Here is a 20,292-nt window from a genome sequence, read left to right on the forward strand (position 1 = left end):
AATCATGGGCCTTCCAAGATAACAAGAAGGCGCATGAAGGTTAAAGTATACCACCAATCTTCAAAAGTTTTGCACTACCCTATTTTTCCCTCAACATGCAGAAACACATTTTATAAAGGCTTCAGATTCCCTGTCTCCATGACCACCTCTAAGAGAAAGCACTTCCTTCCTTTTTAAAAGTTAAATGTTAAATCCTTCTGGATGAATACTCCAAACCTGGAACCAACCCTGAAAGAAGAAGTTCCTAATGGTCAAGTTTAATCTGAACATGCTGCAATATCGACCTTTCTATTCGTTTCTGGGTAAAAATGGTTACTTTCTCACACAGAACCACTCCTGGTACACTGAAAGAATATCCTTCAAGCTTCTCTTCTTTAGACAAATAATGCCAACCACATAAAGCTCTCCAGATATACCATTTCACAAATTATTAGTGCTACAGTTCCCCTGGACTTTCGCCAAATTTCCTACATCCTTCTTAAACTCGATAATCCAGATGGCATTACGGGGCTGGGTGTTAATTGAAGAACAGCTTAACTGTTTGGACATGTTATGCATCTATTATCCAATTGTCAATCTTGTAATGTTTGCAGTATGACTATATCTTTGGGGAAATGAATGCCAAATGAAAATTTTCCCTAATCTATTTCTCTTCTAATTCTCTTAGGACTCTTTCTGATGATTTGTTAATCTACTTCACTTTATTCTACAAGCTCAAGTCAGTCACATAACCAAAATTAACAACCAGACTCCTGTAAATGGTTACTAAGTAAGATATATGTCTTCTTTGAGGTATTTATCCTTTTTATCTGCAACAACCACTAATAAACATGACTGTTAATATAACTACAGTAATAAAGGACGCTCAATTATGAAAACAATTCTCACCTCATATATTGTTCTTATGCTTTTTAATTCCACTTTTATTTTTATATTTTTACTAAATACTTACTGTATTTTTTTACAGTAAAACCTTATTAATTCACATTACAAGTTTTGAAAAAGACTGAAGATGAGTTTTGTCTTATTTATGATAGAGAACCAAATCAGGCCCATGGCAGGTACTTAATAAATTACATGTTGGCTAAAAAAGTAATTAATGGTCCATTTATAAGACTGTTCTCAACTTTTAACTCTCTCTGGACCTATGCCCTCTGCTATGTGATTTTTTTAGTTCCTATCCCTGCAGTTTCTATCCCTAACTCACAAACGGCAGTCTTGTTCATAAGACTTTATGAGGCCCATCAAGTGAATACTAAAGTGACAAAGAGCCAGTTTCGAGTCTAAACCTTCAAGAACCACACATTTCTACTGCCTCTCTGAGAACCTCTGACATTTAAAAGAAGAGATTGCCTGCAAAGTCCATTGGTTACAAACAAATAGAGACATATGGAGGAGAGCAGCCCAACCAGCTTGCTGACCTGACCATGAAGCCAATGCTGTAAGTGCGGTAGTACCTGCTTGTCATGTGCTACTAGATACTGGGGTATTCTGTCAGGAGCAATAGTGTTGTGACTACACTTGATATACAGTTACTAGAACAAGTAAGACTGCAGGGTCATGTTTGAGCACATGGAGAAAAATCATGGTCCATTTATACAGGAAAACATTTAAAGCTAATTGTAATGTATCCTTTAAACCTCATTTAACACCTCCTTTAATAATCTCTCCTTCTTCATTAGGTAGAGACTACAATTTGAGGCTACGTTTTTAATCTAAAAATAATCAACCTTCATTTTTGTGCAATAAGTAGATAAACCTTGGCCCCAAAGCTATGAATGGCTCAAGTTTTATTCAGCATCAAACAATACATGCAGAGGAACAAAATAAGGAAAGACACTTCCATTATCCCCATCAGTGGAGCAGATAGCAGGTATCCATTTTCATGAATGCTCTACCCTCTGCTGGCCCTTAAGATGAACAAATGTTCTCTGGAAGAGCAGGATGGCAGTTTCTGGAAATTCTTCAGTGGCACTGTGGAGTAAACTGAAGTTGTCCAGGCATTTTAGTGAGACGAGCTATCTCCAGTCACTCATCACACCCCTTGTCTCTTGGTCCACCGATGTCACACAAAGATGACACTGAAGCAGAGAATCCTCAGAATAGACCAACTGCAGCAGGGATTCTCTTCAAGCACCTCCATGTACCACCAAGGTGGCCTCTGTTGCGTGGCAATAAGAGCCATGCAATTAAAGGCGAGTTTCCATTTTATGTGCTCAAGCCTTCTGTGGCAGGATCCCACGATTCCCTAGGAAGTTTGATTTACCATCCCATCACCCTATTTTTATAGGGCTTGACTCTGCAAATGGAACTGATGGAGACCTCAACCGCGATTCACTGAGTCCTCAGATTTAATTGCAGATTTACAATGCCTACGAAGCCATTCTGTCACACTCATGTCTTCTCAACATGCCCCTGGAGGGGACTCTCCAAAGCTTCAGCTGAGCTCTATTACCTACCCCCCAAAAAGATGATTTTCTTCTTCACATCGCACTTTCCCTCACAATACAGGAACCCCTGCAACGGTGTGAATCCCTGCAAGGGTGTGAGACTACCAGTGGGGACAAGGTAGTCAGGTATGAGAAAGTTCACTTGAGGGGTTTGACAAAGTGTTACAGGGAAAGGAGGAGGAGATGGGGAAGAGGAAAAAGAAAAAGTATATTCTGAGTCATGTTGGTGAAATTTTTCATAGCTAATCACACACAAGACTGATTCACTGCTCACTTTGCCCTGCTCACTCATTTTTCAAATCATACTTTTCACTGCCCCATCAGCCTGTTTCACCAAGGTCAAATGAAGGGAATGAAGGGAATGATAGCATGCACACCACACTGAGATTTATTATACACGGTGTCACTCACCTTTTATGTGGAGCAAATGGGCTCCTGAAATCACCATTTATGAAGATGAACCTGAGGAACAGTGTGAAGACGGGAGGGGGACTCAGTCCAAATGGCACCATGGAACCATGGAGTGGTTCCTTTTCCAAGCAGTGCACAGAACACAGTCTGATGTCACTCTCTTACATGAATCTAAGTGTATTCAAGACCTTTAATCAATGTCAGAATTGCTTATCTGCCTTTGTCCTATCTTACTAGAGCAATGGATAGGGCTTCCCAAACAGGTAGCATTTGAGTAGATCTTAAATGAAGTACATTGGATAAATAACACTGTTCAAAGATTTTTAAACCCACTAGGGTGCTTTAGGTTGCAAATAACAGAATATAGGACTAAAAGTAGCTTCAATAGTAAGGGCTTATTATTTAACAAAAGAAGGTAGTATGCTTTTACAGAGTTAATTTGACAGTTTGTGATCATTAAGGACCCAAGTGCTTCTCATATTTCTGTTCTGTTACCCTTAATTCAAAACCTCCCCTCATGGGCAAAAGATGGCCGTTGCAATTCCATGCAGCACATGTAGACACAACCATACCCACTGAAGCAGAGCAGCAGAGATTTTCTCCTTATGAAAAAGGAAAATTTCCTAGAGGCCCCCACTGTACAGAAGACTATACTGCATGACCATCGGCCATAACATGATTACAAGCCAATACCCAAACCAATCAAAGGAAATGGGAATAGAGTTACTCTGACTGACTTAGACCAATCATGGCTTACCCTCTGACACTGGGGAAGAAGTACTTCTCATGACATGAAAGATTAACTATATGAACATGGCTCTAAGAGAAAACACAAAGCAGGCCTGGGTGGTTATTGGATAGGCAACCAATGCCTGTTCCACAGATTAGAGTCCACTCCTACCTTAGTATTTTATGTTCACTGCTCTACTTTTCCCACTACCATCATGGATTTCTTCCTGACATCACTGAATTCTCTGCTCAAATGTTATGCAAGAGACCTTTTCTCATCACTCCATATCAAAGAGCCAGACACTCGCCTTTACATGTTCTACTCTCTATTTAGTTTTTGTCATCACTCTTACCAATAACATAAGTGAACACATGTATTTGTCTATCATCTGTCTCTTCCCTCTAAAGTATTAGTTCCTCAAGGCACATGATGGACTCTTAAATTTTTGGAAAGAATGAAGAAGTAGAATTCATTGGTATTTCCCACCTTCATCTCACTTCTCTGCTTGCTGTGCCAAGAAAACAGATCTCCTTTCTCTTCTCTATTTTCCTGTCTCTCTTTGCTCATGCTATCCCCACTCCTGTAATATTCTCCCCACCTCTTCTCTGCTTATTTAAATCCCATCTTTTTTTTTTTTTTGTGGGACCCTTACCAGTGGCCAGGGATCGAACTGGCGCTGCAGAGGCTGTGGGCAGCCTCGCAACCCAGAACTCAACCACTGCGCCACCAGGGGTGGCCCTTAAATCCCATTTTTACAAGATCTACAAAGAACTCATACAACTCAACTAAAAGAAAACAAATGATCCAATAAAAACAAATAGGTAGAAGAGCTAAAAAGACAATTCTCCAAGAAGACATGCAGATACCCAATAGGCACATGAAAAAAAAATAATAATAATAAAGGTCATTATCACTAATCATCAGGGAAAAGCAAATCAAAACCAATGTGTGATAATCACCTGATATAATGGCCTGTATCAAATGTGTCAGTAAGAATGGGGGGATGGGGGTAGGAAAGGAACACTCACACACATTTAGTGGGAATATAGACTGGTCCAGCCTCTATGAAAAAACTGTATGACAGTTTCTCAAAATATTTAAAATAGATATACTATATGATTCGGCAATTCCACTCCTAAATATTGACCCAAATAATGCAAAAAAACACTAATTCTACAGGATATATGCACTTCTACATTCATTGCAGCAATATTTACGATCACCAATTATGGAAAACTAAGTGCTGAAGAAAAGATGAGTAGATTAAGAAGATGTGGCATATATACATAATAGAATGGTATGCAGCTATAAAAAAAAGATGAACACTTTCCATTTGTGAAAACATGGGTAGATGCATAGACTTGAAGGGAATTATGCTAAGCAAAATAGCTCAAAAAAAGAAAGACAGATGGTTTCATTTATATGTGGAAACAGAGCAACAAAACGAAGTGTGAGACGAAACCAAACCAGAAACACACCCTAGTAATCTGACTGTAGAATTGAGGCTACTGGAGGGTGTTGGTAGAGATCAAAGCACAGAGGGAGCCCAATGGACTATGCTGGAGAACAATAGGTGTAGTATGGTAACACACACCTGAAGAAGTGTGGTCCTATACCTTTGAGTCATGTACAGTATTGAAAAACCAATGTTACCTCAATTAAAAAAAAAAATCCTGTCTTTAAAATCCAGCACATATTTCAGTTCTTATATGAAAGCTACCTTGATATCCAAACTCCACATGATCTCCTAGGAATAATTTCAACTTTTGAAACTCATATTACTCCTTTCATAGTGTTTTCCTTGAACCCAAAGTGGAACCGTATATGCCCTCAGATGTAGATTCATTGAACACTCTTCATAACTGAGGAAAATGAGTCCTAGAGATGTTCATATTTGCTTAGTATTGAGCCAGCAGAACATGTACCAGAGTCTTCACTGATAACTAATCAGCAATAAAATTCATAGCAATAGACACTTTTCAATTGGCAACTTTTATATTTGCTGGGGGTTTGTGACAAATGAATAGCAAATGAATACGCACATGTCTGCTAATAAGCACAGGCACAACATTCTGTCAGACCCCCAAAAAAGGAGACTAAGACTCAGCTGAACAAGAGAAATCTTTTCTCCTTCTCTCAAGGATTTAAGTTTATTTATGGAATTGAGCATTATAGTGTGGCTGCAATTAAAGGGGAATAAGGCAGCAAGGGACAGGGGACTGTGAAGGATATCAATTGCTGGACATTTCTAAGCTTTAAACTTCTCATCTATGGAAGGAATGGTATTAAAGTAGATCAACTATCTAGCAGACTTTCCTTAAAAAAAAAGGGGGGGGCTGATATGATATACCCTAAAAGAAGAATTGTTCTGGTTGTAATGGGCACTAAGATCATCACTCCATGTGTGTCTTTCTTATCTTTAAGAATGATTCCTTTCCTACTGCATGGCTTGGGAATGCCTTTCTATCCCTCAGTTAATGATAGTCCTGAAGTAGGTGATTATGATACTAACATCACTAATAATAGTGAAAGATGCAGTGTCTCAATGAAAATTTTTAACTCATGAAAACTTTAGGAAGAAGTCACTCATATGGAAGAGGATTTGGTCTTCTGAAACCAGGGTAAGTCCAGTGTTTATTAACAGGAATGAGTGGAAAGGATGGGTGAGTGGACAGATGAATGGAAAGAGGGGTTAAAGGTAATTTAACATGTTAATTTAAGAAATCATCAAGTGATCATCAATTACTCATTAGATCAACTTTCATCACAGTTACACATAGAGAAAAAGTTACATAACCTAAGTACCCAACTGTAAGAGGGTAACAAAAAAGAATCTTCCTGAGCAGTTTAATATATGGCTCTATAACTTGGCATGGACCTTGCCCTAGCCCACAGTGTAAGAATCTGGGGAGATGGACTCAGGCACTGTTAACCTTCTTCTGGGAAGCAGGAGTGTAGTGATTCTTAAGAGACATGCTGATAAATAGGATGTGAGGATCACAAAATAGGGACATTCATGTGAGAAGACCTACCATCCTTTGCCCAAAAGTTTCCCCAAGTCACCTCAAATACTCCAGGTTCTAGTTTTCAAAAGGGACCACAACTCTGTGACCTGTTACACTGAGCTGTATCTCTAGGCCACATATGAGCCTGCCTGAGTAAACTTAATTTTATCACTTGTCAAGTTTTTCAACCTTTGAAAAATTACTCAATACCAGGATTAATATACGATATAATTTCCAAGCGGTTAGCCAGCTCTGATCTCATATTATCCCATAATGATGCTGGATGTGCACCTGCGGGTGGCATGGCTGCCAGGCTGCTGCAACTTCCATCTGCACATGAAGGTGGGTGTGAAGAAGAGGACAAATCCACTTTTGAACATCCTCGGAGTGATAGATAATCTATGCTAGGCCTGAAAATATGCCTCATGGATCTCCACACAATAGACAGCTTATTAATTTCATTTTTAAAAAACACTCTTTCATTTCTAGCCAGCCCTTCTCCCAAGACCCTGCTTTAGTAGTAAAGATAGCTATTATGACATTCTGAGGCCTCCAAGGTCCAGTCATGCTTGGAATTTTGTTGCCACCTCAGACACTGAGTCTTCATGGATCTGAGGAGAGCAACAAATACACTTGCAGGTGTGTTACAAGAAAGACATCAGCTTCAAAGCCAGGTGTGTGGACATGTAAACCAGAGTCTCAAGGAGAGGAAAAAAAAAAAAAACCTTTTTGGTAACATAGAGTAAAATAATCAGAGGCTCTTACCTTTCCAGGCCATTTCTTTGGGAAAAGAAACTGAGATGTGGGGGAGATAATAGAAGGAAATGGAGGGAATGTTTCCTACAATGTATTCCAAAATGAGATTTCTAGAGCTTCATGAGGTACTAGATTCCACGAATATACTGAAAATAGAGAGAATTATTTTGAGACTACCACATTGAGGCCTGGATAGTGCTAAGTTATGGATAAATGACCATTCCCATTATATGGCGGGTGGTTGAGGGGGGATTCTTGGGGGGATGGTGATCAGTCTTTGGCTTCTCTTTTGGAATTTTGGTAACACTAATTCTTTTCCAAGGCCCCTAAATCAACTGGTCTCAGAACATCACTCTCTTTAGTCATACAAGAAAATAAAATCTTAAACTTATATCTGAGGATGGCATTCCATTACAATAATGATTTATCTTCTGTTACTTTGTACATAATCCCCAGTTGTTAATATTTTAACCAAATCACTTTTTGACCTCATGCTCCTATTTTCTGAAAATGCCGTTTCGTAAATAGTCATCCTATTATTCATGTATGCAATATTATATATTTTTCATGGGAGGGATGATTCACCTTTTTCTCTACTTTTTTTTAAATTTTGTTGTATTGTGGTAAGAACATTTAACCTGTGATCTACCCTCAAACTCTTTCTTTGCTTACTCTAACATATTTGGGACTTGGGTTAAAGATTTTCTACCTTAAATTGTTTAAAGCACTAAATATTGAGTCACTCAGTAATATATAGAGACTGGGTAATGGTAGAAAAGCACTAAGATTTTCCTGCTCAAAGCAGGCATGCATTATCATCACTATCACATGTCTTCATAAAGCAACAATAGATCTCCTTCTGGAAACACCATTTTAAAAGGAGCAGGTAAATATTATTATTTACGACACTATGGCAACAATAACTGATTAAGGTAAATTTAGTGGAAACATTAAAAAGAATGGCAGGGAGAGAAAATTTATTCTGTAGAAACACTGTGTGAACTTATTGGAAATAATCAGTCGCTCAGTTTGAATTAAATGAGTGTGAGTAAACATAGTTTGGGGGGCAAGATGAGGTTGAAAGAGAAAGCCTGGCACATAATCGTAGATGGAATCTGCAAGCTTCCCTCTGCCATGGCTGGGAGAAAATCTGCAAAGATGCAAACAATCCTTGGGTGTTCAGTTAGCAGTAAGTAAATTGCTGTGGGAGCTAAGGGCGGGCATACTTCAGCAGGCAATTCCTCTCTGTCTTTCATTCTGTTTGTCTGTGTTAAATTCCCCCTCTGCCCTCATCTATTCTCACATCCAGTTCCCTGCTTTGTCCATCCATCAATCCCCTCACTTTGTCAGTGCTGACTTCATCCCGGCTCTCACAATCACGTTGCAGCCATCCCGAGGCCGCGGGGGAGCCCCCACCCGCCACCTCCTCCCTGTTTCCCGATCTGCTGACTTGGGCCCAGTCGGCTGCTTGTCGTTTTCTATTGCACAGGCAGCAAAAACACTAATACTCAACCTGATTCCTATCGTCCTGCTTTTCACCTTTTCTATTGAGGGGAATGAAAGAAAGACCGACACAAGGTGGGGCGGGGTGGGGGGGCGAGGATCGAGGTGGGAGACATGGTGGAGGGTGAGTAATGGAGAGAGATGTTTGCTGAATTTTCTTGAACAATTTGCACACCGGTCAGGTGGAGGCTCAATCCAGTTTCCTGTACCACACATCAATAGAAATCACAGGGAGAAAATGTAGTACTAATTAAGGCTTGATAAGCTGTAGTCAAGTGCAGTTTAGGTTAAAAAAAAACAGCCAACTACCCAGACCTTTGCCAGTCCAACACTACACAGCACTTTCATTCCCAGTTTAGGATGGAAATTTTGCAGTACTAGATTTATTTTTTTTTAAGAGTTTTGCCTTCAAAATCAAACAGATAGGCTAAGAGAAAAATATTAGATGATCATTTTTATTCAAAAGGTCATTTGCAAAACATTTCACCGGGTAGGGGGGACAAGCTTACTAAAGAAGAAAATAGTTACCTAGCAACAAAACTATTTTAAAACATTCTTCAACATACTGCCTGATTGTGTGCTCTTTAATTCAAAGGTGTACACTTCAGAGCGCCCAGCGAATTAATAAAATATTTCCTCCCTGAATTTTAGACTCCTTTTTACCCCCTAAACAGGGCAAACTTCAAAACACACCATAATCAGGGTAATAAAAACTTTTTAATGCTGCACATTTCTTTAAATCTTACTTCTGCAGTGGGAAACAAAAGTTCACTTAAAATATAAGCAATAAAATTAGTAAAACAATTTATAAAACATTAAGATGACTTTAAAATAAAGGAGCTCACTGGGTTACATTTTTTCTAAATAGTTTTCTGAAGAACAGTGAATTGTAACCAGTCACAATCATAGCCAGCATTTAGGAGGTATTACTACCTGCAAAGCATTTTCACATGTGTTATTTGATCCTTGCATTAATCCATTCTCCAGGGATTGGTACCTTTTTTAGAACTCCCACAATTCAGTAACTTGCCTCAAATCATACCACTGCTAAGTAAGGGCAGCAGGATTTAAATGGAGCTGCTGGGGTCCCAACTTTTTATCCAACAGATGGGTGCATCCCATCACCCAGCCCCCAAAGCTTCTTTCCAATTAAGGAAAGAAACCTGGAAGATCCACAGAGATGAAAAGGACTAAACTAAATCAGTCTCACTCCCCAAAGTGCAACCACAACATACTGAGATTGATGTTTTTTTTTTTTTTTATAGAGGCATGTTTATTTATTTGTTTGTTTGTTTGTTTTGTTTATACATGCACTGGGTACAGTCAGAAGCGCGGGAGGGTGAGAGAATTCACCAGAGCCAGAGCAGGGAGCAGAGCAGGCAGAAGGACCGAAGTACACTGCTGAGGGGAGCAGCGGGCGGCAGGAGAGGTCTGCGCGCCATGCGGGACCCTCCTCTGGTGGCCGGGGAGCAGCCGGGGATCGAACTGGCGCCGCAGCGGTCGCCGGCAGCCTCGCAACCCAGTGCTCAACCGCTGCGCCACCGGGGAGGCCCTGAGATTGATGTTTTAATGGACCATCCCAAACTCTTATTTATTGGATGAAAGAGACAGCCTTGGCAAACAAGCCAAGAGAAGTTTCTAGAAGACCCTGAGAAACAACAGTGACTTAGAAATGTGTTGCCTTTCAAGGCAATGCCTGAAGAGCTCAGCACTGGTCTAGATGTTTACATTTTGGTGTGTTTATTAGGAAATCAAGCACGGTATCCTGTGGTCACACCTCGTGTCACTGAGAATTTGGGAGACAAGCTGCAAATTACTAACCAGGGCAGGTAAAGCCACAGTATGAAAAGCAAAGAGGAGGACAGGAGAGCCAGCAAGACCTCCTGCCTTGCAGTCTTAACTCTGTGCTATTGCCGTATTCTAATCCAGAACCTTCATTCACAGCTCGTTCCTCATTCCTTTTGTTTCTGGAACCCATATGCCCAGATGTGCTTTGGCTGTCACAGGAGAGGCCAGGGGAAGAGGTGGGGGGGAAGGCAGCAGCAAAAAGTCTCCTCTGCAGAGCTACTATACACATCAGACATCTCTAATTAGACAGCAACAAAATTTTATTAATAGGATGGACATTATAGAATGAGCTTGTTATAAATGGGCCCTGTCAGGGCCTTATTCAGCTACCAAATGAGTATTCTCAGTTCAGTGCTCTCATCTGAGGCATCACGCCTAGTGCTGGATAACAAATGATTGCTATTAACCGTATTGTTAGTAATGATGGCTGAAAACAAACAAAAACCCATAAATAACAGTCTACAGAAAAATTAACCCATAAACTTGATAGATATCCAGCTGAGAAATAATAAATGACACTTTGGGGCCTGCTGGGAGAAGCTAGTGGTTTTTGTTTTCCTCTCTGTCATTAACACATTTTCTGTGCTAAAAATTAGATTCTGATATATAATTATCAACGCTCCCAGATATTAATTCTGCTATTGCTCCCTCGGTTTCTCTTCTGGCTGGGCTATAATGTTATTCACAGATTACTCTGAGAAAACACATCAAACACTTAACAGAATAGGTCAAAGTGACAAGCAGCTTCTGCTGACAACACCAACCTGCACCGTCTTTTTTACCAGGGACACAAAACAAATTTCTCATATTAATTAACTAGGGTTCCCTTCCAGCCACAACAGGCCTGTGCAAGGCACACGATGTGAGCTAAGCAAATTCCCGACTTCTCTAATGAAGGCGGCCAAGGGAAGCGAGGAGTGACAAAATTATCTTGCATTTATGGCATTCAAATCCACATTCATTAATGTCTTTCAAGGAGGAGGCAGGGTTCAAAACAACTTCTAATGGCAGAGCGTGTCTCACCTTGAGCCCCCTCCTCTCAAAGGGCTGAGTGGAAGGGCAAAGACATACACACCCAGTACAGCACTTGAGCAAGAGGCCTTTCTCAAAGGAGCCAGAATTTTAGCCATGGAACGCGAATTAGCCCTGTCACTGAGAAGGACTTTAACTTCCCAAATGCCATGACTTCTGCACAATTAATTGACCTTGACTGGAATACAATCTCATCTGTCAATGGCTTCTATTTGTCAGGAACCACCAGGAGAAGTGAAATTCACCAGGCTTCTCCATGGCCTGACCTATATCCCATAAACAAATGAAGAACAGGTCAAGTTCTTATCACCAGAGTTAGCATTATTAATGCAATCTGCTCTATGGGTTTCTACTACTGCTATCTCTCTGAAATTTTGATTTCAAGGAAAATAAGGGGAAACTTTTTCTTTTAATCAAAATATTAAAGTGCCCAATTTAGAGAATGTATACCATTGCTATGTTTGGTTAAAAATAAGATAATGAAAGGTTGGGTGAGGGATCCATGAAAATAGGAAAATACAAATAAGTGAACAAAAAAGCATGCATATGATCCTCTTCCCAAGGCTGCCCTTCTACCAGGAAATAGAAGGCAGTAATTTCCTACTGCTAAGCAAATGCCTCCAAATACAAGCTCTTTTACCAATTAGAACTAAATATAAAAACAGGAAGTCCTTAAAATTAGGTAGCATTATCAGAGCTCAAAAGCAGAAATGAGGAGGAGAGGGGATAAATGCAAGAAGCTGAGAAGAGAAGGCATGGGGGGGTGGGGGGATAAAAGACCCAAAAAGCTACTGGGGTGGGTGGGGAAACCAGGTGGGTATTTTGATCACAGACTTAGGAAACCTTAATTAATTCCTAGCAGTTGCTGGATGTTCCCTTTTGTCTTTCAAGCTCCATCAAGGTCCTGAGCTGGTCAATCTTCTAAATATTGTTTTTGAGGTAGGATATTTTTTTAATTGAGCAACTGATCTCCCATCTCACATGGCTTATTTTTAACCCCCACGCCTCATCCCCGCGATCACATTGCCTTGATGACAAGAGGCCTAAACTGCAAATCCCTCACCTCCCGTGCACTCCATTTTCTCAGTATCTGGCATTGCGATATTAAATAACTATAAAACTAGAAAGCCAAAATAACTAAATCACCTGGCAGCCAATTTCTGAGAGTTAAACCACAAACCCGGAAAATGGTGGAGTGTGTTGAAATAATGTAAAGGAAACCCATAAATTCAAACTTTATGTTCTGTAAAGAACAAATATGAAAAAGGCATCAAAATAATGAAAGATTGTTTATGTATTCTGGCATGAAATGGGAATGTGTTATGAGAGAGAGAGCAGTGGTGGAGACAGATCGACGAAGCTGACAGTGTGGTATTCATCCTGCACGGTGGAGCAGACGTCCCGCTAGTGGCAGTAGACAGCGCAATAAATCAAGGGCTCTCGAAGCTGTACCTACAGCTTATTACATCCAAGATGACAAATAAATAATAATCCCTGTCAGAGCGGCCCTTTGCTCAAGGATTGAGCCTGAAACCTTTGGCTCATCACTCCTCATCTTAAGTGAAAACACTAGAACTAGGGAATTGGAGGCCACGGTTTGCTAAGCTCATGAAACACAAAACAAGCGGGACCTGGGAACTAGGACTGAACAAGAAAGGTCAAGAAGTAAAGAAGGATAAACATTTAAATAATCCTGACCGAGAGGGGGCAAAGCAGCAGAAGGAATGTGGGTTAACGTGCCCTAATCATCAGGGGGAAGAATAAAACCCCACGTAGATTCCCATCCTCACCCCTAAAAGGGAGAAACAGCAGGCTTCAGTTTAAATGCTATACCAGCAGGCCAAGGGTAGGAACAGACATGCTGGGACCCAAACACCAGTGGCCACCACCCTCCCAGCTTCTCACTACTCCTTCAGCCTTCCTGTCATAAGCCACAAAGCATGATCCTCCCAGGGGACTAATTCCAATTCTCTTGCAGCCTCAAAGGAGACTGTGCAGACCAGCCTGGGAGCTTGAGGAAGGCTGAGTCACAGACATCCCTGGTCTCCCTGCTTGGCATCTTGGTCAGCTCCCCTTTGTGTTCACTCATTCACTGACTCTTCCCTGTAGGGACAATCGAGACCCCTGCTTTTAAATCTGCCTGGTATCTTGGGTGTTATGACCTTGAACTGTTCCCTTAACTCTGACCAACCCAAGTCAAATTCATCATCTATAGGGATGATCATTTCCCTCTGGTTCCTGACAGGTTAGTGGAGAGTTCCTGTAAGGGTCCTGAACAGCTCTTTCAGATCACCCTTTTTTTTATTATTATATTTTATATAATTTTTACATCATTTTTCATCTTTGCACAATGTATGCATTTTCATTGTGGTTATATTCCTCATACAATTCCCACCCCCCTTATTCTAACTCTAATCCCTCTTCTCCTCCTCCCTGCCCACCACCCCGTAGTTTGTCTCTAGTCTATAGTTGCTTGTTGATTTTGATTTTTACTTTATTACAATTAGTCTTTTTCCTGGTCCCTTCAGATCATCCTTTTGTCTGAGCAGACTCGGCATTAACGGTGGTTCTCAAATTCACTTTCCAAACAAGGTCATCTCTTCTCCTGTCTGACACATCTCAAGGCCTACAGGGAAATACAAAGGGAGATAGTAAAATCTGACAGGACCAAAAGGATCTAGACCCCCAGCTCCCCCAAAGAGATCCCCCAAACACATACACACTCCATCCTTAGAACCTATGAAAATCCTGCTAGCTTCCTTTCAATCAGTCTACTACAAATTTCCAATATCCCTGCACATTAAAACAAAACTATGCTTTGTGATTTAAGAGAACTACATAAAGCTGGGTCTGCCAAAAGGGCATAGAAATCACTACAAAGGCCAAAATCCAGGGGCTAAAATAAGAGTTTCTGATAATACCAAGGGGAAGTGGTCACCATTTCATGACACTCTTAGAGTACAGTGGAGTCCCCAACTACTGCTTCACCTACTGATACTTTCTTTAAAGAAAGGGTATGAGGCAGAGAAGAAAAAGCACCTGCTTTGGTCAGGTGAACCCAAGTCAAATTCTGATTCCACAGATACCCGATGAGCTTAGGTAGGTCACTGAACCTAACTGTGTTTCCTCTTCTGGGGGAAAAAAAGTAGTGCTACTGCCCCATCCATAGGACTGCCAACTTTAACTGGGATTACATGCTTGATAGTTCCTAACATGCGCTGGATGCCCAATGATACTAGTTTCCCATTCCAGTCTGTTTTTTCCTCATTCTCTATCACCTGTTAAAGCAGAATTTTGAATGAACGGTGTCACCCACATGACTTTATAGACTTAAGAGCCTTCAAAATACCCAAAATTTTCTATAAAAACACAAAAACTTCTAATGAAAATAATTTCAGCCCAGAGCAAATACCTAGACCAGAACTTGGGACAAACTCATTTAAGGTTTTTAAGACACTTGAAGCTATAAACTGGCAAATGATTCAATACAATGGCTTTCTTCAGGTCAATAATTCCATACCTGGAACTCTACTCCTAAGAAAATAACCCAAAATATGGAAAATTCATTTGCAGGAAGACATATTATTCTGTTACTATGGCAAAAATTGTGGGAGCAAACTACATAGCCCATAGTAAAGTTTTAAAATGTTTTATTTTTTAAAATATGGAAAGCTTATTTGGTAGAATAATACACAGTCTTCAAAAATGATGATTATAAAAATAACGAAGCAACAGCGAAATGCCTATGATCTAACATAACATGAAAAGGTCAAGACACAAAATTGACACTTGGATCTATTTTCATTAAATAGCATACTATCTCTGGAAAAAAGGCAAAGATGTGAACACATAATAGTTATGGTATAACTCTTTCTTTTCAAACATTCTATGATAATACTTCACAATGCATTTTTCATTAAAAAATGATTTTAATAATTCTACAATAAAGAAATTAAATGAATTAAAAGGTAGAAATCTGGAAGAAAAACCCTATAGCCACCAAGATTTTTTAGACCCCCATTACTTCATGTTAGTCAAGATGCCACTGTGGGGACCACTGCTGAAAAGGTAGGCAAAAGATGGACTAAAAATCATTTTTGAAATGTTGTTCTCCTGAAGCCTCTCCCATGCTCCTTTTCCAGTTACCCTTCCCCCAATGCTTTCATGAATGCTTATAGTCAGTAGCTCCCCATCACCCACACATGCTTCCACCATCATTGCTGATGTCACTCTATTTCTCCTCTAGTATTCAAAGATTCTTGTTTCTAGTGAGAAAACTCCCATCTTCACAGTCTGAGGTCTTGAAGTCCCTCCTATAGCAATTTTTAAGATCCTACTTGCTTCTACCATTTAATGTTCCAAAGAACCATTTCAAAATCAAGTTGTTGCAGACAGCTAGAGATTACGCAGGAGGTGAGATGAAAAACAAAGAAAAAGTTGTCCTGTAACTATCCCAAGCCCTGGGTCCCTTCCCTCACTCAGAGTTAGACTTCCATCCCCTAGACAAACACCACCTAAATGTTCTTCCCTAAATATATAAGGTGATGGATATCATAATTACCTAGATGGGATAATTACTTCATACTGCATAGATCTATAAAGTAATGACAATGTACACTTTAAAAATCTGATTTTATTTGATAATTATACCTCAGTGAAGTTGAAGAAAGACTTCCATTCTTTGGGTCTCCCTCCTTTCTATCTTATGCCCTGAACTTATAGTAGGGATAACTTTCAAGTTGGGAATACTTCAACTTTCTTCATTAACATTCCAGCTCAACTTGCTATACTTGGTGGACTGGGAATTTGTTACTCAGGACAGTCGGGACATGATGTGGGCTCCTGCCAGGGCTGGGGCTGCACTCAGACTGCTGGCCTTTCCACTGCACCATGCTGGGCCCAATGACTGGTTTCCACACAGCAGGAAAGAAAAGGGAACACCTTCCCAGTATCCTGTAGAGAAGTATGAAAGGCGGTCCAACATGGCCTACATGAGACCAGGAACTCAGTGCTCCTGAAAAAGAACTACCTCCCTGAACCAAGGTACATCCCAAGGTCAAGAAATGGTCACCAAGAAGCCTTGGGGTCTGGGGAAGAGCAGCACTGCACTACGGCAAATTCTTAAGGATCCAAGATTAATTTTTAAAACACAGCATTTGGGATACCTTTGAGTTCATGGGCTTCAAGTGGGTTGACTTAACAAAAAGATATGAATAAGAAATAATGCAATTGCTTAATAAAACATTATCACTGTTTAAAGGTCTTTTTAAAATATAAATGTGGCAATTCTGCTAATACAAACTATATACATTTGTAACAATCTAAGAAGGCTGAAAGGTGGTTATTGTTGAATTGAAAAAGTCCCAGAATCCCACTAAGAAAATAATGTGAGACAATAATGCATGTTTCAGGTACATACTATAACTGACTTAAATTATTATGGATGTACTTCATACTTAATTACCTTTCTAAAATATGTCGGGGTATTTTGTCATAAACTCTGCAGAGTCTGCGTACCTCGACTAAATACTGCTCTGAAATGCAAACCCTTTGCTAATGTTTTTATTTGAATAACTTATTACCCAATATAGCAAGCATCAACACATTTTATAGAACCAGAACTTGGCTCTCTGAAATTCCTCCTACCCTAATGCCAGTCACTGTTGGGAGCATTTAGTTATAAATTGTCTTTCAATAAAAGTAAAAGCTCCCAAAACAACAAAATGAAAAGACACAGCAGCTTAAATCAAGGGAAGTCAATTTCCACATGCCGATCCTAAATATTTCATGGCCCTATTTTATTCTGACATTTGTAGATGACTAAAGTGTTACAAAGGAAATAAAATGCTGATTAAAGAGTTCACTGTCATAAAGGTTACTGAATTGTAAATGGCCCTTTCCATCTTCCTGTTAATAGGTACCCAGCTGTAAACATCATGAAGGATGTGACGGGAGGGCGGCTTCCCTCCTTTAGGAGCTGTATATACATTAATCACTGAATCACCAAGCCATGCTTAATTGCAAGCTGTATATCACACAAATCCATGGTAAGTAGAAGGAAACTCATTATTGCTGCTTCGTAACTACTGGGTACTTCTCATTTTAACCTCCTCACACCTGGGACACTTTGTTGCTTTACAACAGGAATGCAGAAAAGGTATTACACCACTAATTACAGCCACACTGGCACCTCCATCTCAGCTGCCTGGAAGAGAAAATGGGACTCTCACAGATCTGCAGCCATCCGGGGCTTCTGCCTCATTGCCGCTAAGTGAGTTTTTATATCCCCCCCTTGCCACCCCTCCTCCCCTGTTCCCTTCCTGGGGACAACATGTTGAAATCCATTACTCCTTGAGAGTTTACAGAACTGTTTAAATGATAAAGAAAAAAAAACCCTGCAGTATATTTTGCTTTGACAAAATTATTGATTTAAATCCCATACAATAGCACAATACTATTTAAAGGTCAACCCAAGAAAAATGAGTTTACACCCGAACAGAGCCAAGCTTATCTGTCATGAAAGTGTAATGATGTGTTTATTCCCTCACTAGAGTGTATATATTTTTCAGGAAGATATAACAGTCTACTTGCAGGTGAAATCTGCTCTTAAATGGGAATTTCAGGAGATATTTACATTTCAGATGGTGGGGCTGATATCTGAGGCCCTGAGATCCATTTCTGTGCTTAATACTCAGTTGAGTATTTATTTTCATCCCATAAAAATTATTATTTTCACTCCCAGTTCAAAAACAAGACATACACTTGAAAACAATAACACCACTCATACAGGGACCTTTTAAGAAGCCTAAGGTTGCAAACAGAATCCAAAGGAGGCCACAATCCCTGCCTCTCTTGCCCTTTGGTTGTCTCTTTTAGATTTCAAAAATAAAGCAGTAAAATGTTCCAGGTTCATTAATTTCTAAAAATATTTGTCACGTGAATCTGCATATTTGTCTTCTTTTTTTCTTTTAAAAAGACTGACTGGGGCCTCCCCTGGTGGCACAGTGGTTGAGCGCTGGGCTGCGATGCTGCCCGCAGCCTCTGCAGCACCGGTTCGATCCCCGGCCCCCGGCGAGGGTCCCACATGGCGCGCAGACCTCTCCTGCCTCCCGCTGCTCCCCTCAGCAGTGTACTTCAGTCCTTCTGCCTGTTCTTCTCCCCAATCTGACTCTGTGAATCCTCTCGCCCTCTCGCGCTTCTGACTGTACCCAGTGCTTGTATAAATAAATAAATAAATCTTTAATTAAAAAAAAAAAAAGACTGACTGATGTAACGACCTACCTCATAATCACCATCTCTCTTCCCCAAGCAGCCTGCAGTACTCAGACCTGGTTCTCACTGAGATGGGGAGAAGGTGGGGAGCCTGCTACCACATCCAGGTCACGCTGGGAAAGGCCTGGCCCACTGCCTCTCCATTGATCTTACTTGAACAAACATTTACTGGGTGCCATGTTAGTTAGAGGGCTGCAAAGGAACACAGTATCTTCTCTATTAAAGAGCTTCATCCACTCATTTGGGAAATATGAACTGCACCCAATGTGGGCCTGGTACTGTGCAGTGACCATGGTCTTCCAGGGCTGACAGACACTGAATACATTACAAGTGAACTGACTGTCCCAAAGTGGGCATGCAGGATGCTAGGGGAGCATACAACAAGCACCCCAAGCTTGTCAACAGGGTTCAAGGAAGTCCTTCCTTTGGAAGTGACATTTAAACTGAGACCTAATGGATACAAAAGCATGAGGTAGGGGACAATCAGAGGTGGCAGGTGAAGGCAGAGGGAAGGGCTTGTGCAAGGGCACTTAAACAGGACAAAGTCATCTGCAGAGAATGAACAGAGTAAAATGTGGTTTGACTGAAGGGCAGGAAGGAGGAGAAAATCCTGCCAACAATACTGAGTTCTGAACCTAAGGGAGACAACTAGAAGGTTTTAAACCTGGGAGTGACATGAACTAGGGCAGTATGAAAACTAAATCAAACTAAGCAAAGCTCGTTGCAGAGAATTTCCTTCCTGGAGGGCCATTGGAACAGCAGGGACAAAGACCATGAGGGGTCAATGCCAAGTTTTGCGTGAACAGCAAAGAAACCTCCCTCCCTATCACCACCAGTGCACAATAAGGACATTTCCAGGAACTGGTCTTTATTCTGGTGTTTTAAATACTGGACTGACGAGGCTCATGATTCAGCCAGTAGGGTCTGCTCCCCTCTCACTGGTGCAATTTGGCCAGTCTAGGGAATGTCACAGCTCTGAAATTCTTATTACCTTCCTCTAGCACCCACTCACTGGCTATTTTCCTGTCACTAATAGCTCAATTAAAAGCTGAGCTGCAAGAAGAGCACTTCCAAATACAGGTAGTTTGTTGCTAACACTTGCAATGAAAGCTGCTTTTGAGTCTTTGCTCAGAAGGAAGAGTGAGACTATTGGCTAAAGCTAGATTTGAGGGTTGTCGAATTTTAATCTATCCAGACAGCTCCCTGTTCCCCACAATCCAGGTGTTGGCAAATGGGCTGTCTGCAAAGTGTTTTGTATATGAATTTTATTTCTCTTCCAACACTC

The 20,292-nt window shown here is 40.6% G+C and overlaps 1 protein-coding gene and 1 long non-coding RNA gene across 3 annotated transcripts in view; one reads left to right on the forward strand and one right to left on the reverse strand.

The window, feature by feature from the left end:
• Positions 1–20,292, reverse strand: part of LRMDA (leucine rich melanocyte differentiation associated) — a 975,008-nt gene that overhangs the window by 725,817 nt on the left and 228,899 nt on the right. The gene's annotated exons all lie outside the window — the stretch shown is intronic.
• Positions 8,144–18,753, forward strand: LOC119234260 (uncharacterized). Its single transcript, XR_005122567.2, has 4 exons — positions 8,144–8,238; positions 17,653–17,782; positions 17,880–18,006; positions 18,712–18,753. It is a non-coding gene; the product is annotated as an uncharacterized LOC119234260 (long non-coding RNA).

The sequence above is a fragment of the Talpa occidentalis genome, unplaced genomic scaffold, assembly GCF_014898055.3.
Source record: "Talpa occidentalis isolate TD23 unplaced genomic scaffold, MPIMG_talOcc4v2.1 talOcc4.8, whole genome shotgun sequence".
Classification (NCBI taxonomy): Eukaryota; Metazoa; Chordata; class Mammalia; order Eulipotyphla; family Talpidae; genus Talpa; species Talpa occidentalis.